The sequence below is a fragment of the Haemaphysalis longicornis genome, unplaced genomic scaffold (assembly GCF_048455015.1).
Source record: "Haemaphysalis longicornis isolate Haplotype H1 unplaced genomic scaffold, Haemaphysalis longicornis Haplotype H1 scaffold_4, whole genome shotgun sequence".
In the NCBI taxonomy this organism is placed as follows: Eukaryota; Metazoa; Arthropoda; class Arachnida; order Ixodida; family Ixodidae; genus Haemaphysalis; species Haemaphysalis longicornis.
The window spans coordinates 20,593,809-20,613,815 of NW_027526361.1; the positions used below are offsets into that span (position 1 = coordinate 20,593,809).

General features: G+C 50.7%; 1 protein-coding gene across 5 annotated transcripts in view; it reads right to left on the reverse strand.

Moving 5' to 3' along the window:
• LOC144178350 (galactosylceramide sulfotransferase-like) overlaps positions 1–20,007 on the reverse strand; it is a 181,903-nt gene that overhangs the window by 87,506 nt on the left and 74,390 nt on the right. Inside the window, exon 1 of one of the 5 annotated variants that reach the window (XM_077706128.1) lies at positions 18,224–18,243. The exons of the other annotated variants lie outside the window; for them this stretch is intronic. The gene's annotated coding sequence lies outside the window, so the exon portion shown is untranslated. Of the gene's footprint in view, positions 1–18,223; positions 18,244–20,007 lie in introns of those variants that run through there. 5 annotated transcript variants of the gene reach the window in all.

The following is a 20,007-nucleotide window of genomic DNA, read 5'->3' on the forward strand; positions in this document are numbered from 1 at the left end:
TCGCTTGAAACCGCCACCACGGCTTCTGGCTTTGCATCCATCCATCTGCATCATTCGTAAGACGCAGATCGATCACGCTTCGGAACCTAAGCCGTCGATTTTCGTGCCCGAGCACTGTCTTTTGTTGACATTGCCCCCTTATCCTTCCTTCCTTTCCCGAGCCGGCGCAATGTTCTCAAGGCCCGCGTCACGTACGCTGAAGTTAAGAGCAGGCACGTAACGCCGTCTTCGCAAACACGAAATCCCCCTTCCTGGCATTTAAATGACTGGCGAAGGAAGCACTTAAAAAATGCAAGTGAAAAGTCAGACGCTCTCAGCGGGATCCTTTTTCCCTGCTGGCGAAACGTGCGCGCAGCTATCGTGTTTTCCCACTTCGATGCCCGGTTTTATCAGGTCGTAAAGTAACGGTACCAAGTGAAGTGAAAAAAAAAAAAAAAAAAGAGGAACAGTCCACCATTTTTCTTTAACCTCGTACAAAAATAACACAATAGTCCGATTAAGGCAATAAGGGCCTACTTGATTAGAGTATGCGTAAATCAGCCTGCCGAAGTGCGACAGTGGCTGGAAAGTTATTTTCCTGAGAAGGAAGAGGCAGGTTCGGCCTCCGGGGCGCGGGTGTTTCGATGGTGGAAGCGAAAGACGAGAAACGCCCGTGTGAACGAAACGTCTGTGCACGTTAAAGATCCCCCGGTGGTCTAAATAATTCCTCAGCTCTCCACTACACCGCGCGCCTTACAGCCCAGCTTCAGCGTGTAAAACGGCGTTCGAAATTTGAAGAAGCTTCTTTTTTTTAACACGAAAGTGTTTTATTCCCGGATACACAAAGATTTCACCGACATCATATCCGTCATGGAAGTGACGCCTGTACAACGAAGCAGGCGGCCTGTAAAGGGTGCACCCCTGCACACAGGGTTTTCTTGCGGGAAAGCAACCTTTAGCACTAAAGAGTACGTTATACTTATAGTTGTTCGTTTTCGGGCTTTATATTTTTAACACGAAGGTGTTTTATGCCGAGATACACCGAGACTTCACTGACGTCACATCCGTGACGGATATGACGCCAGTACACCTTTGCCGAAGCAACCCACCAGCAGGACGTCGCTGGCCAAGCACACCCACAAGACAGCCGCCGACCCGCGAATCTTGCTCAGCTGCAGATTTCGCTGCACATTTCACTTTCGTTCCTATGACATAGGAACGAAAGGAACTGGTTTCTATGACATAGGAATCAACCACAGTTTTTTCATTAGCGCTTCCACCTTAGAAGCAGCAGGTTGTTTTAACGGCAGCCTGCGGCGTGATCGTTGCAGGTGACAGGCGCTAATGTGACTAGTACGCGTATTTAATAGAATGAACGCGATTTTAGACCACTGAAGCGTGCGTTGTTTTGAAGCGAAGGTTGCTAGCGAAAAAAATATTTTGAGAGCAGCTTTGTCTAGCATGTTATCATCTTCGTAAGCAGTGCCGTATAAATTACCACACTGACTGACGGCTCAATTCGTAGGTATGGAACTTAAACGCTACGTACACGCAGCGTTCATTAAAAGTGACTTAGAGCCAAACTTCTTTTGTTCACGGTAATGCTACGACTATGGTAAGGCTACACGGTAAGGCTACGACAGCGTTCAATGCGAACTCTTGAAAAACTTGCAACTTTCGGCGGCTTATCGTGTTCACACCGGGTAGGTTGTCCGACGGAACTGCTGTTCTTTTAAGTCGGTGTCTTTTCACCGCCGCGAATGATTGTAAAGCCTTTTGGGTCGGCTTTTCGTGCCTGTGGCGATTTCTGTGCTGTTCTTAATTACCATTTCCGCCTGAGGTGTGCCTTAAATATTTTGCGGTAAAGTGTCTACTGCAGACCGAGTCCAACGTTCCTTCAACGTCTCAGCTTCGATATCCAGAGCTTGCGTTGGGTTTCGGTATGCGGAAAGCGATGCAGGTTAACGCCTGATGTGTATACCGTAGAATTCCATTACCGCACTGCGCATATTTTCCCCGCACATTAAATGAAGCTTGTCTGACCGACTAGCGCCCTATACAAACCCGTGTATTTTTGTCGCTTGTTTCCCTTCTATAAAAATTTGACCGTGGCGCCCCCTAGCCTAAGTGGCGCCAATTATAGGACGCTCTCCTGGCCAATAGAGGACGGCTGTCTGCATTCTTCGTATGGCTCAGCGCCTCTGTACCAGGAAGCGCTGCGTTAAAAATAAAAATAAGGAAAGCATTGACAATTTGAGGGAACACGGGTGCATACGGGTGCGACTGAAATCAGAATGTGGAGTAGAGATAGCTGGTACACCTTCGTCTCAGATAGCGTTGAAGTGCCCCCAAGTAAGGACAGACGTATAAAATTTGTTTCGTTTGGAGGAAGGAATATATTATTGCGACAAATGTTTGGAGCTCACCAGCGGTTGGTCGGGTCGTAGAAGGGGCACCGACACGGGGAAGCGAAACGTAAACATGGCGGCGGCAAGGGTACGTGACCAGCAGCTCCGGCAAGAGAAGGGCACTCAGAATGCGTTGCCCCCTTCGTTCCTTCCCGCTTTCCTCAATTCGTGCACAAACAACACACGCGGCGAGTGCGATCTGAGCCGTCGACAGCGCTCCTCCCACGCGGGTGGGAAAGAAACGCGGCTGCCGAGGTTCGAAGTTAAATTTCTCAAGCAAGTATCGATCCGCGCGGCCGAATCAAGAGCGCTGGGCCCGCGGCTGAAGTGCGCGCGGTAGTGCGGTCACGTCCCTCTGCTGACATCGACCTCGTGGGCTTCCGAGAGCAAACCTTCCGAGGTGGAGTTGGCTCGATGTGGGACGGATATCGCTGTCGGGGCACGGTGCTTGTGACGCCGATGAGCGCGGTAACTAGGCTCGACACTGGCTGACCCAGTAAAGGCCCGTAATTACAGTACAGCGCTCCACGTTGCACGATATAAAGTGACGCGGCACGCTAATGCATTTGAGGGCGATTTGGGGGACGCATCCATTGTGTCAAACAGTATCGAAAAACAAAACTGAAAAAAAAAAATTCGAATTCACAACCTGAGATGCTGTCAATATTCACTGCTTGCGGCGGCTTAGAACACATGTTGCAAACCGCTTCATTTGAGAGAAGATGCATTCAAGCCTCGTCGGGAACCGCACTGGCTTTCCTTTTTTCCATCGAGATGAGTCCTCATCATCCGCTTTCCGACTCGTAACAGGAATAACGCAGGGACCCCATGATTGCTTTCACGGACAGTTTTTTTTTTTGTTTTTTTTTTTTAACATTACCGCAACCACATGTATAGATTCCTCTAACGCCGTTCCCACACAGTGTTGCGATTTACATTATAAGGAGGACGGACAGAAAGGTCTGATAGATTATGCGGTTTAACTCTCCGACGCTACACAGGCGATGAGGCGCACCGCAGTGGAGGGCTACAGATTTAATTTTGACCACCTGGGGCACAGAAAGGTCTGAAACTCTGAATAGAGTACGTAAACAACAATTGCAACGTGTACGAAAAAGAAGTGTTTACGAGCTATTCCACTCCGTAGAGGTGGATGGCAAGCGAAGTTGTATAGAAAGCCCCACAAAACCTTCACCTTTCAATTACTTCAGAAAGAAGAGAAAATGGCCAGCAACTGTGTGAATGTGTGCGGTGTACCCAAACACACGCAAAGCTTACATCGAGACCTTCGTGCGCTAGCACTTTGCCTGGGTGAAATCTAATCAACACATTCTGGTGATAGTGCCGGTGGCTTTAATGTGTATGCCTCCAAGCCCGACAAGAACTGGTTTAGCCAATTCATGCTGGAAAAGTTCACAGTAGACAATACAGCATACAATATAAAAGGGGTTCTCTACCACGAGTGTGCGGGGACCCTTTTTTGGTTTGCAAAAATGATGGGTAGTCAGTCCGACGATGATTTATAATGTCAGACAATTCGCCCGAACACGTGTGAATGCCCGCCTTTTTTTTTTAATTGCGATAGTATGCCCTTTGGCATAAGGTCCTACAGGTACAAGTTGACACCCGTTTCCCGAAGGAAGTCCAGAAGACAGCGGTGGTGGAGGCCCGACAGCCATCGCTGGAGATCGGGGAGTCTCCCACGATGCAGGCCTGTGCCGCGAAGGTGTCGGGATCTCGCTGCACTCAGGGAAGGGCACGTCCATAGCAGGTGGTTAGTGTCGGCGTCTTCGGCAAGCCGTACAAAATGCCCGCCTTTTGTGTTTGATGTTATGCTGAAGCGTGTCATGTTGTCAAACAATTTGCTCTTGCAGCTTATAGTTACCCAAATACAGTGGACTCCCATTAAGGTGAACTCGGTTAAGACGAACAACATTTTTGCTCTCTCGTAACGTCCACAGTGCAAAAACCTCCGCTTAAGACGAATTTCTGATAAGAACAAACTTTTACGCCCTCTTCGAGTTCGTCTTAACGGGAGTCTGCCGTTTACCTATTACCCCTTTGTGCGTCTGGCTTTTCCTCATAGCTTGCGTGATGCGCAAAAAGCCGACGTTACAGCGTGTGCTACGCGGAGGAATTCGAAGCCCAAATCACGCAGCTAAGCCGCCCTTTCGCATTGCCAGAAAAGCTTTGCGAGAAGGAGAAAAGAATGCGTGGGGCGAGATAGTTTTAGGGAGGACTTCGCGGGCCCCTGAAATGCACTATGGTCCGCATATTCCCATTTGAGCACCACTGCGTAGGAAGTGGTGGAGTCCAAACCGCCAGGCAGACAAGAATCAACTGTTAATAGCGTGCTGGACATCCATCCACTTTCGAAACTTCATCCGCCCAATACCCTCCAAAAACAGAACTATGCTTGTTCCGCAACGACGCAATTTTTTTCTCTCCTAAGGCGTTTCACAAACAATGCACGCACAATCCCCCTCGCCCCAAAAAGAAATGAATGAGCAGAAAGAGTCGTGGGCAACACGCACACACAAACGAAAACATAAACGAAGAAAATATGACCGATATCAGCGTTTTCTGGTTCTCCGCATTCCATTCCAGCCGCTTCATTTCGAGAAGCGTGTTGGAGCGCTAAAATTGGGTCGCGCCCGTACCGCATACTGCCCTGCTTTCCTTCACTACCGCGCGCCCCACTCCAGCCTCTGTATACACGCGTGATTCAAACAAATACGCACGATAGCGCCGGCGCGTGCTCTTGGTTGTTTGCGGTGTTCGCGTTATTCCGCTGAGCCTATACAGCCAAAGGGTCGGCACGCCGAGGCCGCCAGACAAAAACGCGCTCCAGCTATCAACGCGGCGGCGCACGGCTCCTCGAGAATTTCCGGAGTCCGCCGCTAAGGAAACCGCCAAACTCTATGATCCGTCCAACGAAGTGAAACGCACGTTTCCCGTTCAGACGGCACATCTAACAAGTGCAGCCGAGCGAGCACGGAAGGAGAGGAACGTAATGCATTCGCTCAACAAGTCTCAACAGTGGACCAGCATCGCCATGCTAGCGACGACGCTGACAAAGAAAATCGCCCCCGCGCAGGAGCCCTAACAGGGAGAATTAGGCGATCTTTGGTGTGTATAAAGCGGTCGTACGTCAGTCACACGGCCTTCCGTTCCGTTTATCTAGTAGGCGTTGGCTCGTTTGAAATTCCCTCTCCTCTTTCACCCGAGCGGCGCGTTTGAAATAAATCCCTCTTGAAAGCATGGCCCCGAGTCAGGACAAAAGAACGTTGTCCAAACCAGGCGCGTTTATCCTCCCCGAGTATCACACTCTCGTGTGTCCACATTTTGTGCGTACACCGAGCAACTGCGCTGGGCACCCCGAGGAGATGGTAAGCCGTCTAGCTTCGAAAAAGAGAAACTGTGTGAGCGGAGAGAAGCGAATTCCCTCCTGCCGTTGAGAGCTCTCGAAATGAAAGCCCAGACGGGGATGTTATTATATACGTGCAGCCGTCGGCTGCACACGCGTCCAGTTTGCCGAACCAGGTCAGCCGCCAGTACGGAGAAGACTGCCACAGCTCCCGCTCACGCGCTGTCCGTAGCACAAACAGCGTTTCTTCTTGTTTTCAAGGAAACACATGTCACTCTTGTCAGTACTATATGGGGAACCCCATTACAGACCCGCTGGGCGGCTAACTGATGCAGCTGCACGTATAAAAAAATCTAAACACTTCTTATGCTAGTTGTGAGTGCGAAAGCATTGATGCCCAATTGAAAGCCGCTGAGTGCTTCTTCGATCCTCGCGCTGTGTCGTGATGGTTGCCCAGGGGAAAACCGAACGGTTCCAAAACGGTGTTGCGCCTTGGTCCAGACACCTCTGCTACACCGCGTACCCAATGGGAGGTTTGGGAGCCGATTCGCTGCTACAGAACTTGTACCCACATCCCTGAGTGTCCACGCGCTGTGCAAAGAATCGCAGTAGATGCGCGCGCTGTATTTGAACCTTCCGCATTGATGAACATTACGTGGGTTGAGAAGGTCCGCACTCGCGCTTTGTGGAATGCAGTGGCGGGCACTCTGCACCTCACTCCTTCCGGGGAGCGGAACCCTTTCCCAAGGAGGGTCGACAGTGCTGTGCGATGCGCTCTTCACTAACGTAAGGAAACTTTGATTGATTGATTGATTGATTGATTGATTGTGATTGATTGATTGTGATTGATTGATTGATTGATTGATTGATTGATTGATTGATTGATTGATTGATTGATTGATTGATTGTGAGGTTTAAAGCGCCGACGCTTCACAGGCGATGAGGCACGCTGTAGTGGAGGGCTCCGGATTACTTTTGACCACCTGGGGATCTTTAACGTGCGCCGAAATCTCGACCACACGGGCGTTTTCGCTTTTCGCCTCCATCAGAAAAGCGGCCGCTGCGGCCGGGTGTTGAGAAGGAATGCGCCTCAATTCATTGTTATGTTGACGACGACTGTCCACTGAACTTACTAAAAGCGCACAGGCTGGCTATCTTCTCGCATACTGAGGACTTGTCACGGCCATGCGTGCACGGAAGAACCGAAAGACAATTATTCGCTCCAATAACGCTCCAGTAACAAGATCATACGTACCATATGGTTAAGTTTCGGCAAAATCGGCCCACGTGATGCCGGAAACGAGCTCAAATGGTCCCGGAACCGAAGACGGTCACAAACTGAACAAGAATCCCGAACGTGTTGTGAGAGAGAGAGAGAGAGAGAGAGAGAGAGAGAGAGAGAGAGAGAGAGAGAGAGAGAGAGAGAGAGAGAGAGAGAGAGAGAGAGAGAGAGAGAGAGAGAGAGAGAGAGAGAGAGAGAGAGAGAGACATCTTTATTTGTCCTGCAACTTCGACGCTGCCTTACGTCGTGTCGGACTGCCGCTCGTTGTCAGTCACCTACTCATGCAACGCCTCCGGTGGAGACAGCACTTTCGGGGCGCTGACGTAGGGGAAAGAGAGAGAAATACTTTTTTTCTTCCAACGACTATAGTCGTAAGTCACGTGGTCACTGAGAGTCTGAAGTCGCCGTGTCCACTGGAGAGCGTAAAGAGTTCTGAGGTATCAGATGTCCACATTGGTTTGCGCGACAAGTGGCCATGATATATCTCGGTAGAGCGGTGCAGCTGCGTCATGTGTATGGAATTTTAGAAGCAGAACCGCTTGCAAAACACACCCTTCGCACCATGTAATTCCTGCACCCTCTTTGCTTATCGACGTCTGCGTTGGCCTTGATTTTCTGCGCAACACTTCCGGCTTGTGACGACGAAATCTCCCGGTTTCCTCATTTCGCGTGATTACTGCGAGATCTTTTCTCCTCACTCTTCAACGAGCGCGCCCTCCCCCGCATCTCCTCGTCGGTGAACTTTTTACGAGAAACCATTGCAAGTGATCACTAGCCGGACCCGCTTGCACGAACTCGCAGACTGGAGCCTATCTTAGCTGTCAGTCTAGATCCGTCCACTGTCTACCAGAAGTTAGTTCTTGCAGACAGGAGCAGGTGCACTTCCAGGCTCCACACGTGCGCAACGCACATTCCGCGACGCCGTCCAAGAGGAGTGGAGCGCAGCCGGCGCCCAGGTGCCCTTCGTAGGTGCAGGTTTTCTTTTTCGTTATCAAGCAGTCCACGCTCTCGCTGCAGCCGAAACCCACTTTGTCCAGTTCTCCTAAGGACGCCGGTCCCTCGCAGACAAACAAGGTGAATCGGAGCAGGCTTGCGAGTACACAATCAAAGCGAGCCCCCGCCAGCCTGTCAGCATGCAAACAAGGACACGCAGAGGCGGCTCTTATGGCGGCGCGGGAGGCGCGCAAGAGGCACGCAACGTGACCCGAAAGCCGATCCGCCCCGTCCGGCAGCGACGAACAACAGCGCGAATTGAGACGTCCTTTCCCTCCTCCTCCTCTCGTGCTTGAGATGAGTGGGCGGCTCTAATTACTCGACACAGGACGAGGGGCACGCCCGCACAGTGCCGCCACTTCATCTTCCTTCGGTGCTTGGAGCCCCGCTAACGAGGGCTCCCTGGGGACCTGGGGGACGGCGAAGCTGGAGTCCCGCGGTTGTTAGCGCGCGTTTTTTAACACCATCTCTTCGCTAGGGCCAGTGTAGCAGTTACTGAGATTGAAATAAAGCAAACGACAGCGGCGTCCGAATTGCCCCGAGAAACATGGCTTGGGAAGAGAGTTTGAAGGACGCGTTGTTTGTCGGCCGGTGAACGGCCTGCACAATGCATTAGTTGTGACTGCTAATCACTCGTACTTTACCGAATCGATTTATTTGATTTGACTCTGGGTTTAACCTACAGAAGCTACACTGGGCTATGAGGCGGGCCGTAGTGGAGAGCTCCGGATTAATTTTGACCCCCTAGAGATCTTTAACCACGTCCAGTATCGAACCGACGTCCTGGGCTTATCGACACAACGCCTTAGCCACTGAGCCACAGCGGCATGAGCGCTTACCGCATCGCTTCTCCGTATTGTCGCGAAGCGGAGGACTGTTGATGTTTTCTGTTTGTTTTGAGTTCTGTGCCCGCAGCCAAGGCTCTTGCTTCCAAGTGATTTGTGTGAAAGCGGTTCGGACGCGGCGATGCCCTGGCCCCCTTTTTTCTAAGAAGCGCATGCGGAGTGTGTCTGCGCGCTGACCGACCGGGAAGAGCGGATGTTGAGGGGTGCGAGCCATCGTCTCGGCTTGTGTTACCACGGCCGCGGCGTTCCATTCTCCCTGTGGCCTGTGCGCTAGTCGCGTTCGGGCCCCGTGTCCTCAGTGTTCTTCAGACGACCTTCCTTTTTTTTTCCCTGTTTACTTTAGTGCGTTTTGTCTAAACTACTTTCTTTACACCCATGGTTCTCTAAGCGCGCGTTTTCGGGTTCGGCCTTGTGTCTGCGTTTGATTTTTCCTTTTCACTTTGGCGGGAACATGTCTGATTGGAGCTAAGAAGAGTCTCCCCGATTGGCTGCAGAAAGCCTTGTTCCATTGCGTCCGCACGCTGCAGGATGTACTTTTTCCCCCAATACGTCCCCCACCGGACCACTTGAAGCAAATATAACGCGGCCCCGCTGGCTATTGAGGGCGGCGGGCGGCCTGCACCAGGGCTCACGTCAGAAACGGTGCCACTCGTCGTCGTGCCCTCCCGCCGGGAGACCGAGATCCAGTCAGCCATGTCCCGCTAAGTACTCTAGATCTATTGACTGTCTTTCTCATTTATGTAACAGGTGTATTCGTTCTGATTCTTATGTGTTAAATGTCATCAATGTCACCAGTAAATTAAATCAGTTAACTTTAAAACTTCTTCAACGCCTTGACTGCTTCACTCCGATCGGCATGCTACCGTAGCGGCAGGTGTTGGACCAAAATACGCCGTTACAGTATGATAAGAAGCGATAACCATCATCCATTCAGAAATGGCCGACGTTCTTTGGGTATAGACAGCCAAAATGAAACATAACCTGAGGAGCACGTTTTTAACAGCAGAGCTGCTTAACCTTTCAGTTCCGCCTTGGAGCGTTACCATAAAACTCAGCCCAGCACGTGAGCGTGCGCCTCGTGAAGAGCACCCGACGTCGTACAGGCTTTGCGCGTGAGCTTGCGCCACGTGAGGAGCTCGTAAAAATATACAAAGAAAAATCCCAGGCCATCTCCACTAACGTGAAACCTGGGGAGGGGCGAAGCATGCGCGGTACATAAGTGATTCAAAGAATGTACGCCTCCCTCTTGCCACACGGCGAGCGCTGATTGGGCGCCGGAGATGCGCCAGCTGGAGCAGCAATCGCGCGCTTGCTGAGGCGGTGGCGCCCTCTCTTGCGTTGAACCGGATTTAAAGCAATTAAAAGAGACAGACTGGCCGTAAGCCGTCTTCGTGTCACACGCCGCAGCATGATAAGAAGTGGGCTCTACAGGAGAAAACCTGGCGTTTGAAACCAGTTTCGAGACGGAATTTAACAATTTTTTGTTGTTAATGCACTTAAATCCCGATTATTTCTCTACTTTAAATAAGTTGAAATCATGTTAGTTTATATTGAACCGGTTTTATTCATTATAAACTTTTTTGTGACCATCGTTTGACAACTTGATTTACCGTGAAGATATGAGACGACGACGACGACAGGAGACGCCGACAGCCCGAGCCCCTCAGGTGCTGCGCCCCTAGAATACCGAGCGCACGTGAGCGTGCGCGTCATGGGGAGCGCCCGGCGTCGGCCAGCTCGACCTTCGAGAGCACTGTGCCCAGAATTCGTGGCGTGATCTGTCGCGTGCTGTTCTCCTCGCCAGTTCACGTGCGTTCGTGCCTGAAGTGGGGAGCACTGACGCCGAGTTCGCGCCGTAGGCGCCGAGTTCGCGAAGTCGGTCGCTGCGAACACGCATAGAACTTCGTTTACAGCTCGTAAAGGGCTTCAATTTTAAGTGTTACCTTTCTATTTGTACAAGATTTCTACTGAGCCTCTTTGTATGGGCGAGGAAGCCATCTCACTCAGCATATAACCACAGCAAAGTTTTTCATACAGAGTAATGGACATGGCATTATTGCAACAAAATTATTAAAGCCACTGTACTAAGCTTCTGAGCTCCAGCTGAGTCAGTTAAGCCAGCTTAATATCTTAAGGAGCAGCATTAATATTGTAAAAGAAAATCGCGAGCGTCCGTAAGGGAGCGAAATGAGCTGGCAAGATCCCCGTGCACTGCAGGGAGTTGCCGAGGCGCTGTCAGGGCGGCTCGGGCGGCGATCAATCAAACGCGGCCTCCGGGGCTAATCTCGGAACCATCACGCACCCCTTTCATCCACATCCTGTCGCAGCCTTCCTGGCGCATACTTCGAGGTGAACCCAGCCCAAGAAAAACAAGACGCTGATGGAGGCGCCTCTCCAGTATCTCAAGTGGCCCAAGCGTTATCTCAAAGCGCTCCGTGGATTACGTTTAACACCTCCCGAGCTCAGCTTGGCGCTATGCGGTTACAGCTGGTCATGTACACGAGGATCTCAAACACGCGTCGCGGCCTGCTAATGGGTGTCTCCGTTCATTTATTTTTATTTTTTGTGATTTTTAGAGCGAATGCGTGAGTGTGCGCTCGCGTAGCCCAGGAATCCTCTGACGCCAAAGTCCGTTCAGGAATGACCCACAATATTTACAAGGACTCACAAGGACTTACCCGGCGTATTCACAAAGGAGTTGTTTCTTTCAAATGGAAGCGTTAGCTGAAATTTTGTTACGCCCCGCCCCCTCTCGTTTCAACCTCTTTCGCTGTCCCGGACCTTGTGAGACTAAATCTCGTGACTGCGGCCCGCTCCGCTCACTGATGTGAGTTTAAAGGGACCCCGCAACACTTTCAATAAGCGCTTTCACTCTTTCCTTCGTGTCTGAAACCACTGAGAAAGGTATAGTTATCGCCAGCACGGAGCGCCACTGCGTGATTGGCTGCTGTATTCGCTGTTAATAGCTAGGAGCGTTCTAATTGCCATCTTTCTCCGTAACATAGAACTAGAAGTAGTTTCTGCACCTCACGATTCCCGAAATTCGTGTACACATAACACGTTATACTGTCCCGTTTCGAGCAAGGAGTCTTACGTCCCTCAAAATTGATGAATTCACTAATCCAGTTGTACGTGGTCTGCATTAATGCTCATCTATTTTTCGTCTCGCGCTTTCATAAATTGAAATAACAAAGTGTTTTTTTTGCTATAAACGACTTTTTTCAGCTCTATAATTTGCGGCGAAATGAACCAAAACATAACTGTCAGAATAATTTGCGGCTACTATATTTCGAGAGAAAAAGAGCACACGGGAAACAAAAAAATGCTCAAGAAGGCTGCATCCACTTCTATTTTGTTTCGTACCTGCATACATGCAATGTGAGACTGCACGTGGTCACTAAACCAACATGTATGCACAAAACAAAAATACGCATCTGGGCTTGGAATCACACATACCAACAAGCTTTCATCGGCAGGAATATAGCTGATAGTGACAGTAAAGACAAGCGTGAATTCAGAATTTGGATTCCTTATGTGCTTTCGCCTAAGCATGGCTCTAAACTGTTGTGTGTGTGTGTGTGTGTGTGTGTGTGTGTGTGTGTGTGTGTGTGTGTGTGTGTGTGTGTGTGTGTGTGTGTGTGTGTGTGTGTGTGTGTGTGTGTGTGTGTGTGTGTGTGTGTGTGTGTGTGTGTGTGTGTGTGTGTGTGTGTGTGTGTGTGTGTGTGTGTGTGTGTGTGTGTGTGTGTGTGTGTGTGTGTGTGTGTGTGTGTGTGTGTGTGTGTGTGTGTGTGTGTGTGTGTGTGTGTGTGTGTGTGTGTGTGTGTGTGTGTGTGTGTGTGTGTGTGTGTGTGTGTGTGTGTGTGTGTGTGTGTGTGTGTGTGTGTGTGTGTGTGTGTGTGTGTGTGTGTGTGTGTGTGTGTGTGTGTGTGTGTGTGTGTGTGTGTGTGTGTGTGTGTGTGTGTGTGTGTGTGTGTGTGTGTGTGTGTGTGTGTGTGTGTGTGTGTGTGTGTGTGTGTGTGTGTGTGTGTGTGTGTGTGTGTGTGTGTGTGTGTGTGTGTGTGTGTGTGTGTGTGTGTGTGTGTGTGTGTGTGTGTGTGTGTGTGTGTGTGTGTGTGTGTGTGTGTGTGTGTGTGTGTGTGTGTGTGTGTGTGTGTGTGTGTGTGTGTGTGTGTGTGTGTGTGTGTGTGTGTGTGTGTGTGTGTGTGTGTGTGTGTGTGTGTGTGTGTGTGTGTGTGTGTGTGTGTGTGTGTGTGTGTGTGTGTGTGTGTGTGTGTGTGTGTGTGTGTGTGTGTGTGTGTGTGTGTGTGTGTGTGTGTGTGTGTGTGTGTGTGTGTGTGTGTGTGTGTGTGTGTGTGTGTGTGTGTGTGTGTGTGTGTGTGTGTGTGTGTGTGTGTGTGTGTGTGTGTGTGTGTGTGTGTGTGTGTGTGTGTGTGTGTGTGTGTGTGTGTGTGTGTGTGTGTGTGTGTGTGTGTGTGTGTGTGTGTGTGTGTGTGTGTGTGTGTGTGTGTGTGTGTGTGTGTGTGTGTGTGTGTGTGTGTGTGTGTGTGTGTGTGTGTGTGTGTGTGTGTGTGTGTGTGTGTGTGTGTGTGTGTGTGTGTGTGTGTGTGTGTGTGTGTGTGAGAGAGAGAGAGAGAGAGAGAGAGAGAGAGAGAGAGAGAGAGAGACACGAAATCTTGACGTTCGCTAACTAAACAGGCATCTAATTGGTTATCCAGCCTTGTGAAAAGGGAAAATGAAGCAAAGTTGAAGGAGAGGGAAAGGCGGCAAATGATAATGATGGACAAGGCTAGTATGTTTATCCGACGGCCTTGTTTAGTTGGGTGATGGTTAGGGCTCTGAATTTTCGCCTAAAATCTAAAAAAAAAGCCTTAAAACGACCACCGGTGAACTTCTTGCTGATTCTGATGTATCAGAAAAATACTTTTGAAGTTGCGGCGGAAAAATAAAAGAAAAGAAAAGTAATAGCTTGCACTTCGCATCACGCCAGTGTCTTAGAATACACACAGCACTTCACCTCCCGATGTTTCGCATTCTCGTGAATTCGGGTGCCGTTCCAAAAAATTCCCCGCATTTCCCCGAGTGGAAGAATGTGAAAGTGCGAATGCGCGAGTTGAATTTGCGCGGTTCGGTAATGTTCGCGAAAGAGAGATCACACACACACACACAACTACAAAGAAAGAAAGATGCATTTATTCACAGACACCTATTTGTGTTGTCGTTGTACTTGATTGCTAGAGCGGATCTCAGCTTTGAAATTTCGTGTCAGTACTCCTTTAAGCGTGTGCATTAGCTCAGTGCTCCTTTAAGCGGGTGCATTAGCCCTTCTCACGTCCGATTCCTGGCCAATCCCCCACGTGGGTATGTGCCATGTCAGCGGCCAGGCAGCGCGCGCCCATCTCCCCCCGTTGCCAAGGAAGACGAGGAGATTCCTGGCCAATCCCCCACGTGGGTATGTGCCATGTCAGCGGCCAGGCAGCGCGCGCCCATCTCCCCCCGTTGCCAAGGAAGACGAGGAGCGCGCGCACCCGCAGCTGTTGCTATGCGGACGGCGGCGGAATGCGGACGGCGGCGGACGCTTCAGGCTCGCTTAAGAAGTGTATTCGCACTTAAAACAGTCGCCTAGCTCAAGGCGCTATCTCAACCGTTTGCGTGACCCCTCCGAGAAAACCTTTGCGTCTCCCGTCTCAATTCTGCTAGATACCCTTAACTATCACAGCCGCCCCAAAATGGTTGGAGATCTTTATGAGAGCTACGCTGAGTGAGTGAAAAACTTTTAAACGAGAGGCCATGGGGCCCTGGGGGGAGCAAGGATGAGGGGAAAAGGGGAAGGTCACAACTCGCGCAATGAAGACGGTTGCAGTCTTGGGGTCCTAATCACAAAATGAGCACATTAAAGTCAGTCAGTGGCACCAAATTGCACATATCACACTTAAATGTACAGTTCACACTGTAGACAATGCGGTTCACACTGAAAACAGTGCATGCTGCAGACAGTTCACATTGTAGACAGAACGGGGAAGTCTACCAGGCCGTTACACTAATTTGCAGAGTCCGTTTTCAAGGGCGTACTCGGTGATTGCTTCTAGTGTGGTGGGATCGTCACGGACCCGACTGTCGTCACTGCAGACTGTCCCCAACAGCTGACAAGAACCTTTCCACACAACTGAAGCACACAAGCAAATCGTTCCGGTAGACGGTTAAAATTGCAAACACTAATTGAACGCTTGTGCGGCGCCCTTCTTTCGACAACTATCGGCAATCTTTCAGGGTTGTGTTCGTTGAGATTGACGACATGCTGTAGCTTACTGACGTGTTTGCGTGCTGCAATGACTACGCCCTCACTAACATTGTTGGCCGCTTACATCTCTATAGACTTCACGCTCTGCAATGGCCAGTCCTTTCCCGCGGCGCGTTTAAATGTCCGTCCCTGCGGAAGACGAGCGTCTAGAGGGCATTTTCTATGCCACGAGTACTCAACCGCGCGCTGCTGACGTCAACCTTGACAAACATGCGTGTGTTTAATGTTAGAAGCTCTAACGCCTGCTGTAACAAGTATAAGACACAGTCGTGTATTTCATTTAAATGCACCTGTTCTCACGTTCGTTTACAAACATCTAGAGACATAAAATTGTTTTTGCCTTACCCGATGGTTTTATTTTTACCTTCTATGGGTGATGTTCTTCTTTATAACGACTGATTATTTCCAATGCAGCAAAATTAGACTCGGAATTTCGAATTACTCAAAAGTAACCGCAAATAAACTCTGCTAAAAACCCGTATTTTCAGCAAAAAGAAAAAAAAATACAACTTAGATATGCATGCGCCACATTTTACCTAAAAAAAACACGAAAAGAAACATGGAGCCACAGCGATATCTAAACGCTGTCAGAGGATAGAATAGCTGACTTCTGGGTGCAGAGCCGTCGGGAGTATATAGCTAAAAGGTTTTAACGTAGTTACGGTCTAACGCTGCCGACACGTCGTGCAAGAACATCCTCGTAGAAACAAGGTGAAAACGCAAAAATGTTGCCGGGTAAAATATTACCGAGCTGTATAGGGGAACTTAACTTACAAACTGAACGTATTTGCGCTTCTTCGCTCGGTCCATTGCAGTCGCAGTGCCGGAAGAGTTGTCCGGAACTCCAAACGCAGAGTGTAAACCCTCGGATTGACAAGAATCGATTCACGGGACAAGCGGATTCAACGTGGAGCTACAGCCATTAAGGTATCCCGGGGGCATTTACCTCCGAGGTCCTTCACCAACGCACAGCCTGCTTCGGCCACAGCTCGCCTGGCCAGCGTCGATATATGCATGCTGAGGGTAAACGCAAGCAGCAGCTGACGCATATCGCGAGAAGCCCGTCGGCCAGGCGACGTCCTCCACATCTGGGCAGCGTCGTCAACAGAGCGCCATAAAGGCAGCCTGTTTCGCCAAGATAGACGCCCCTCCGGCCGGACAGCGCGTAAAAATAAAACGGATTCACGAGCCGGACGGACGGCGAAGGCTGCATATCAACGCATGCCTAAACCGTGGCTCATCGTGAAGAAACAAAGACAAGCGCCATCGCTACGCGGAAGCGCTTTTGGCGCTATAGAATGTACGCGCAAGGCGTCGGCGAGCAGGTGCGGCTTGGAACAAGGGTGGCCTTGGGTGAAGTTCGGGCGGGAACTGGATAGACACGGTGCGACACAGCCGGCACCGCAGGTTAGTTCACTCGATTCCTTTGTTGATTTCAACTATAGTAAGTGCCAGTCGAGGTGTGTTTTAATTAAGGCGCATTAACAAAAATACAACTGACGATCACCTCAGAGTTATGTGAGACCTGCAGCGGCCGCTGTTGTCGAACAGCTAGCTATGCGATCGCAATGCTTCTCCCAGCACAACATTTCCTGTACGCCCCAACAGTTGTAGCTGGCTGCACGGGTAAGGGAAGTGCGGTGTGCGGGCATGTCCCCTTATTATTGTCCCTCATTCATATACTCGGCAGAAGCTTCATTTTGGTGGCCGGCGTGACTACGTAACAGTATCGATGGCACCGAAAAACCCATTGGCTGCGGACGCGGCTATGCACCGCCCTACTATCTGTAAAAGGGGGTATGCGCCAGCGTTATGTCCCGACGGCTAGGCCTCGTATTGTGGCTGTGGACGCCCTTCCGGTGCGCGACGATCTGATTGATTGATTGTAGAGTTTAACGCGCCGACGCAACGCAGGCGATGGGGCGCGCCGTAGTGGAGGACTCCGGATTAATTTCGACCACCTGGGGATCTTCAACGTGCGCCGAAATCTCGTACACACGGGCGTTTTTGCTTTTCGCCTCCATCAGAAAAGCGGCCGCCGCGGCCGGGAATCGAACCCGCGACCTCGTGCTCAGCAGCGGCGCGACGGTCTGACGTCAGGCCAAATGTATATTACCGTTGAGGTTTAAAGTCGTCTACCCATACCCGTAGCTTGACGCACAATGAGTTCGACGTTGCTAAAAATGCCGTTCGCCTCAACGTTAAGGTTACTTGACATCAGGGCTGAGTGTAGGCCTAACAACGTACCCACTCACGTAGGCTGGCGAGTGACGACGACATCGCCCTTCAAAAGCGCATGGCCGTTTCTCCAATTCCCATCGGCTGCGGCGTCAACATAGCAACCCACAGATACGCTCTCGCACATAGCACGCATACGAATGTTTTCCTGAATTATCTCCTCTCCTTCATTTTTTTTTTCAGGGTACGTGATTCTCGTGGGCAGAAATAGGCTTTAAAGACGGTGCACCAGAAACGAAGTGGAAAAATAAAGGGAAAAAAACTGGCGAAGCTTGCATTAAGTCGCGCGAGGCTCGAAACGTAGCACAGCTGCAGGATTTTTTCTACGTGAGCACTGAAGGACACATCACCCCGCATTTTACAAGTTTGAAATTGTTAATTTACATGTTACGTCGTCGCTTTGCACTGTATAGTCATCGTCATATGCATCGAGTCGTGTCCCTCATGCCAAGCATTACATTCGCGGTACAGCGCTTGACGACAGCAGCGGCGGCGCGTACGTGCACGACGCATGCGCGGCGTTCCTGAAGTCGCGGCGAGGTTCTGTGGAGCAGGTGTTGCACCGGCTGTGGCGTTCGTTGCTAGGCAACGTGAGGCACTCCTCAAGGTTGTCACCAGTTTTTTTTTTTTTTTTTAAGCCACAGCGCGAGCCGGGGACGCTCGGCGTTCGCCGCGAGGCCCGCGCGCACGAGCGCTCGGCATTTTCTTGGTATTTTTACCGCGTTACGCACCACACATAACAGCCAGCGACAACTCTGCTGTTAAAAGAAAGCGACGACAAAAAGACGAGAAAAAAAAAAAGACAAGACTTACCCGCTGGCATGGGTTCCACGTATAAAACGAGAAATGTAGGCTATCTCGTTTCCCCGCGGATGAGAGCGCTCGCTCTACTCCGGAAATACACCCAACGCAACCACCCCCGTATTGTTCGTTCCGACTGGACAGATCGCAGTCGTGCCGTTTTACTACCCTGTTTGTGAAACCTAGATACGAACGCCCTTCGCAGTTTGAACTCTCTCCGGGTCGTTCCGTGCTCAAGCAAGCTTCTCGCGCATGCGCGAGAAGCTTGCAGACAAATGCAGACAAATGCTTGCAGACAAATCTGTCAAACTGTCAGCCCACCCATATGCACAGCCAATCCTCGACATGTGCGGGTCAACCACTTGCGCGGTATGCCGCTCGTGAAGTCACTGATGCGCGTTTGTTACAAAAGCTCTTAAGTCCTCGCGCGGTAATGCGTGGCGGGTGACGAGTTCCGTTCCGGAGCACACACAGAAGAGAACCGACCGACGCCAATGGGGCGTGTATACGGAGCTGTCAACACTAGTGCCAAGTGACGCCCAGAACATCCGGCCTCTTCTGATGAGTACCGAGTGTACAACTATAGTATTTAGCTGCTTTCGCGCGCATGCAGCTTTGCATGGTTGTTTACATTTTTTAAGAAAGCTGCCGTCAATACGCAGGCCTATGGCCTGCGTATTGACGGCAGACACCTGCACAGGTGTGTTAGCGTCTTGTAACGGTTCTCTAAACGATTTGCAACGGTCAACATAGGCTCCAAAAAATTCGCCATAGAACGCTGTAGGGGCTCTCAGGTGAGTACGGAATCAAACGCTTTCTCGTAATCTATAAATGCCATGTTAAGGGTTTTTTTTTTTTCTATCACTTGATTGACAACATGGATGTGATCCACAGTGAGCACCCTTTCCTAAATCCAGCCTGCTCTCTGGGTTGCTGGAAATCCAGGATGTCACCTATGCGGTAAAAGGTAAAATGTAAATCCCCGCTCTAAGGCGCGACCCCGGTTGACACTTCCATAGTACTTGATGGCTGCTGTGGGGAACTCTCGTCACAACCCAGCAGGAAGCTATGCTTTACGAGGAAAACAAGCAGGTCACGTGGAACTCCCAGGACATTCACAACAAACAAATTCGAAGCCGAGAATTGGCTTCAATGTGGTCGTAACGCGAAGCTTTGATCTGTTGGCCACAAGAGATAGTGACCCCGTACGTGCTCCTGCTCCTTGTTCGTCCTAGTCTTTACAAAAACTCGGCGAAAAAAAAAAAGGGGGGGGGGGGGGGGGGCGAATGGCCCTCGAAAGTGGCTCTGGAAGCGGCGGACAGATAGATACTCCCGCAGTTGGTTTGTTGCCGAAGTATCGGGTGTCGGAGCAGTCCTTACGCAACGAAGTGGCGCCAGCGCGCGGACCCCGCGGCGTCTTATTTCCCACGAGGATGCCGCGTGGGCGCACTCAATGGACGGAATAGAGACGCGCGCCCGACTACTCGCCGCCCGCCTGCGTTCAAGGCGGAGCTTCTTCGGCGCTTCTCTCCCGGCAATGCGATGGCAATTTCACTTTCGCCACGAGTCAGCCGGCAGCGTTTCGAGGACGAGGAAATTCATTCCTGCGGCGAGTTTGAAAACGACGCGTTCACGGTGCTACATAATATGAATAACTAGGGCGGAAAAGGGGGGGGGGGGGGGGAGCGCATTGGCACACATCTGTTGTTGGATAAATTCACAGCGGCAATTGGTATAATGTCCGCATTCCCAAAATTCATCGGAGCAGACATGCTTGGATGCACGACGCCTACACA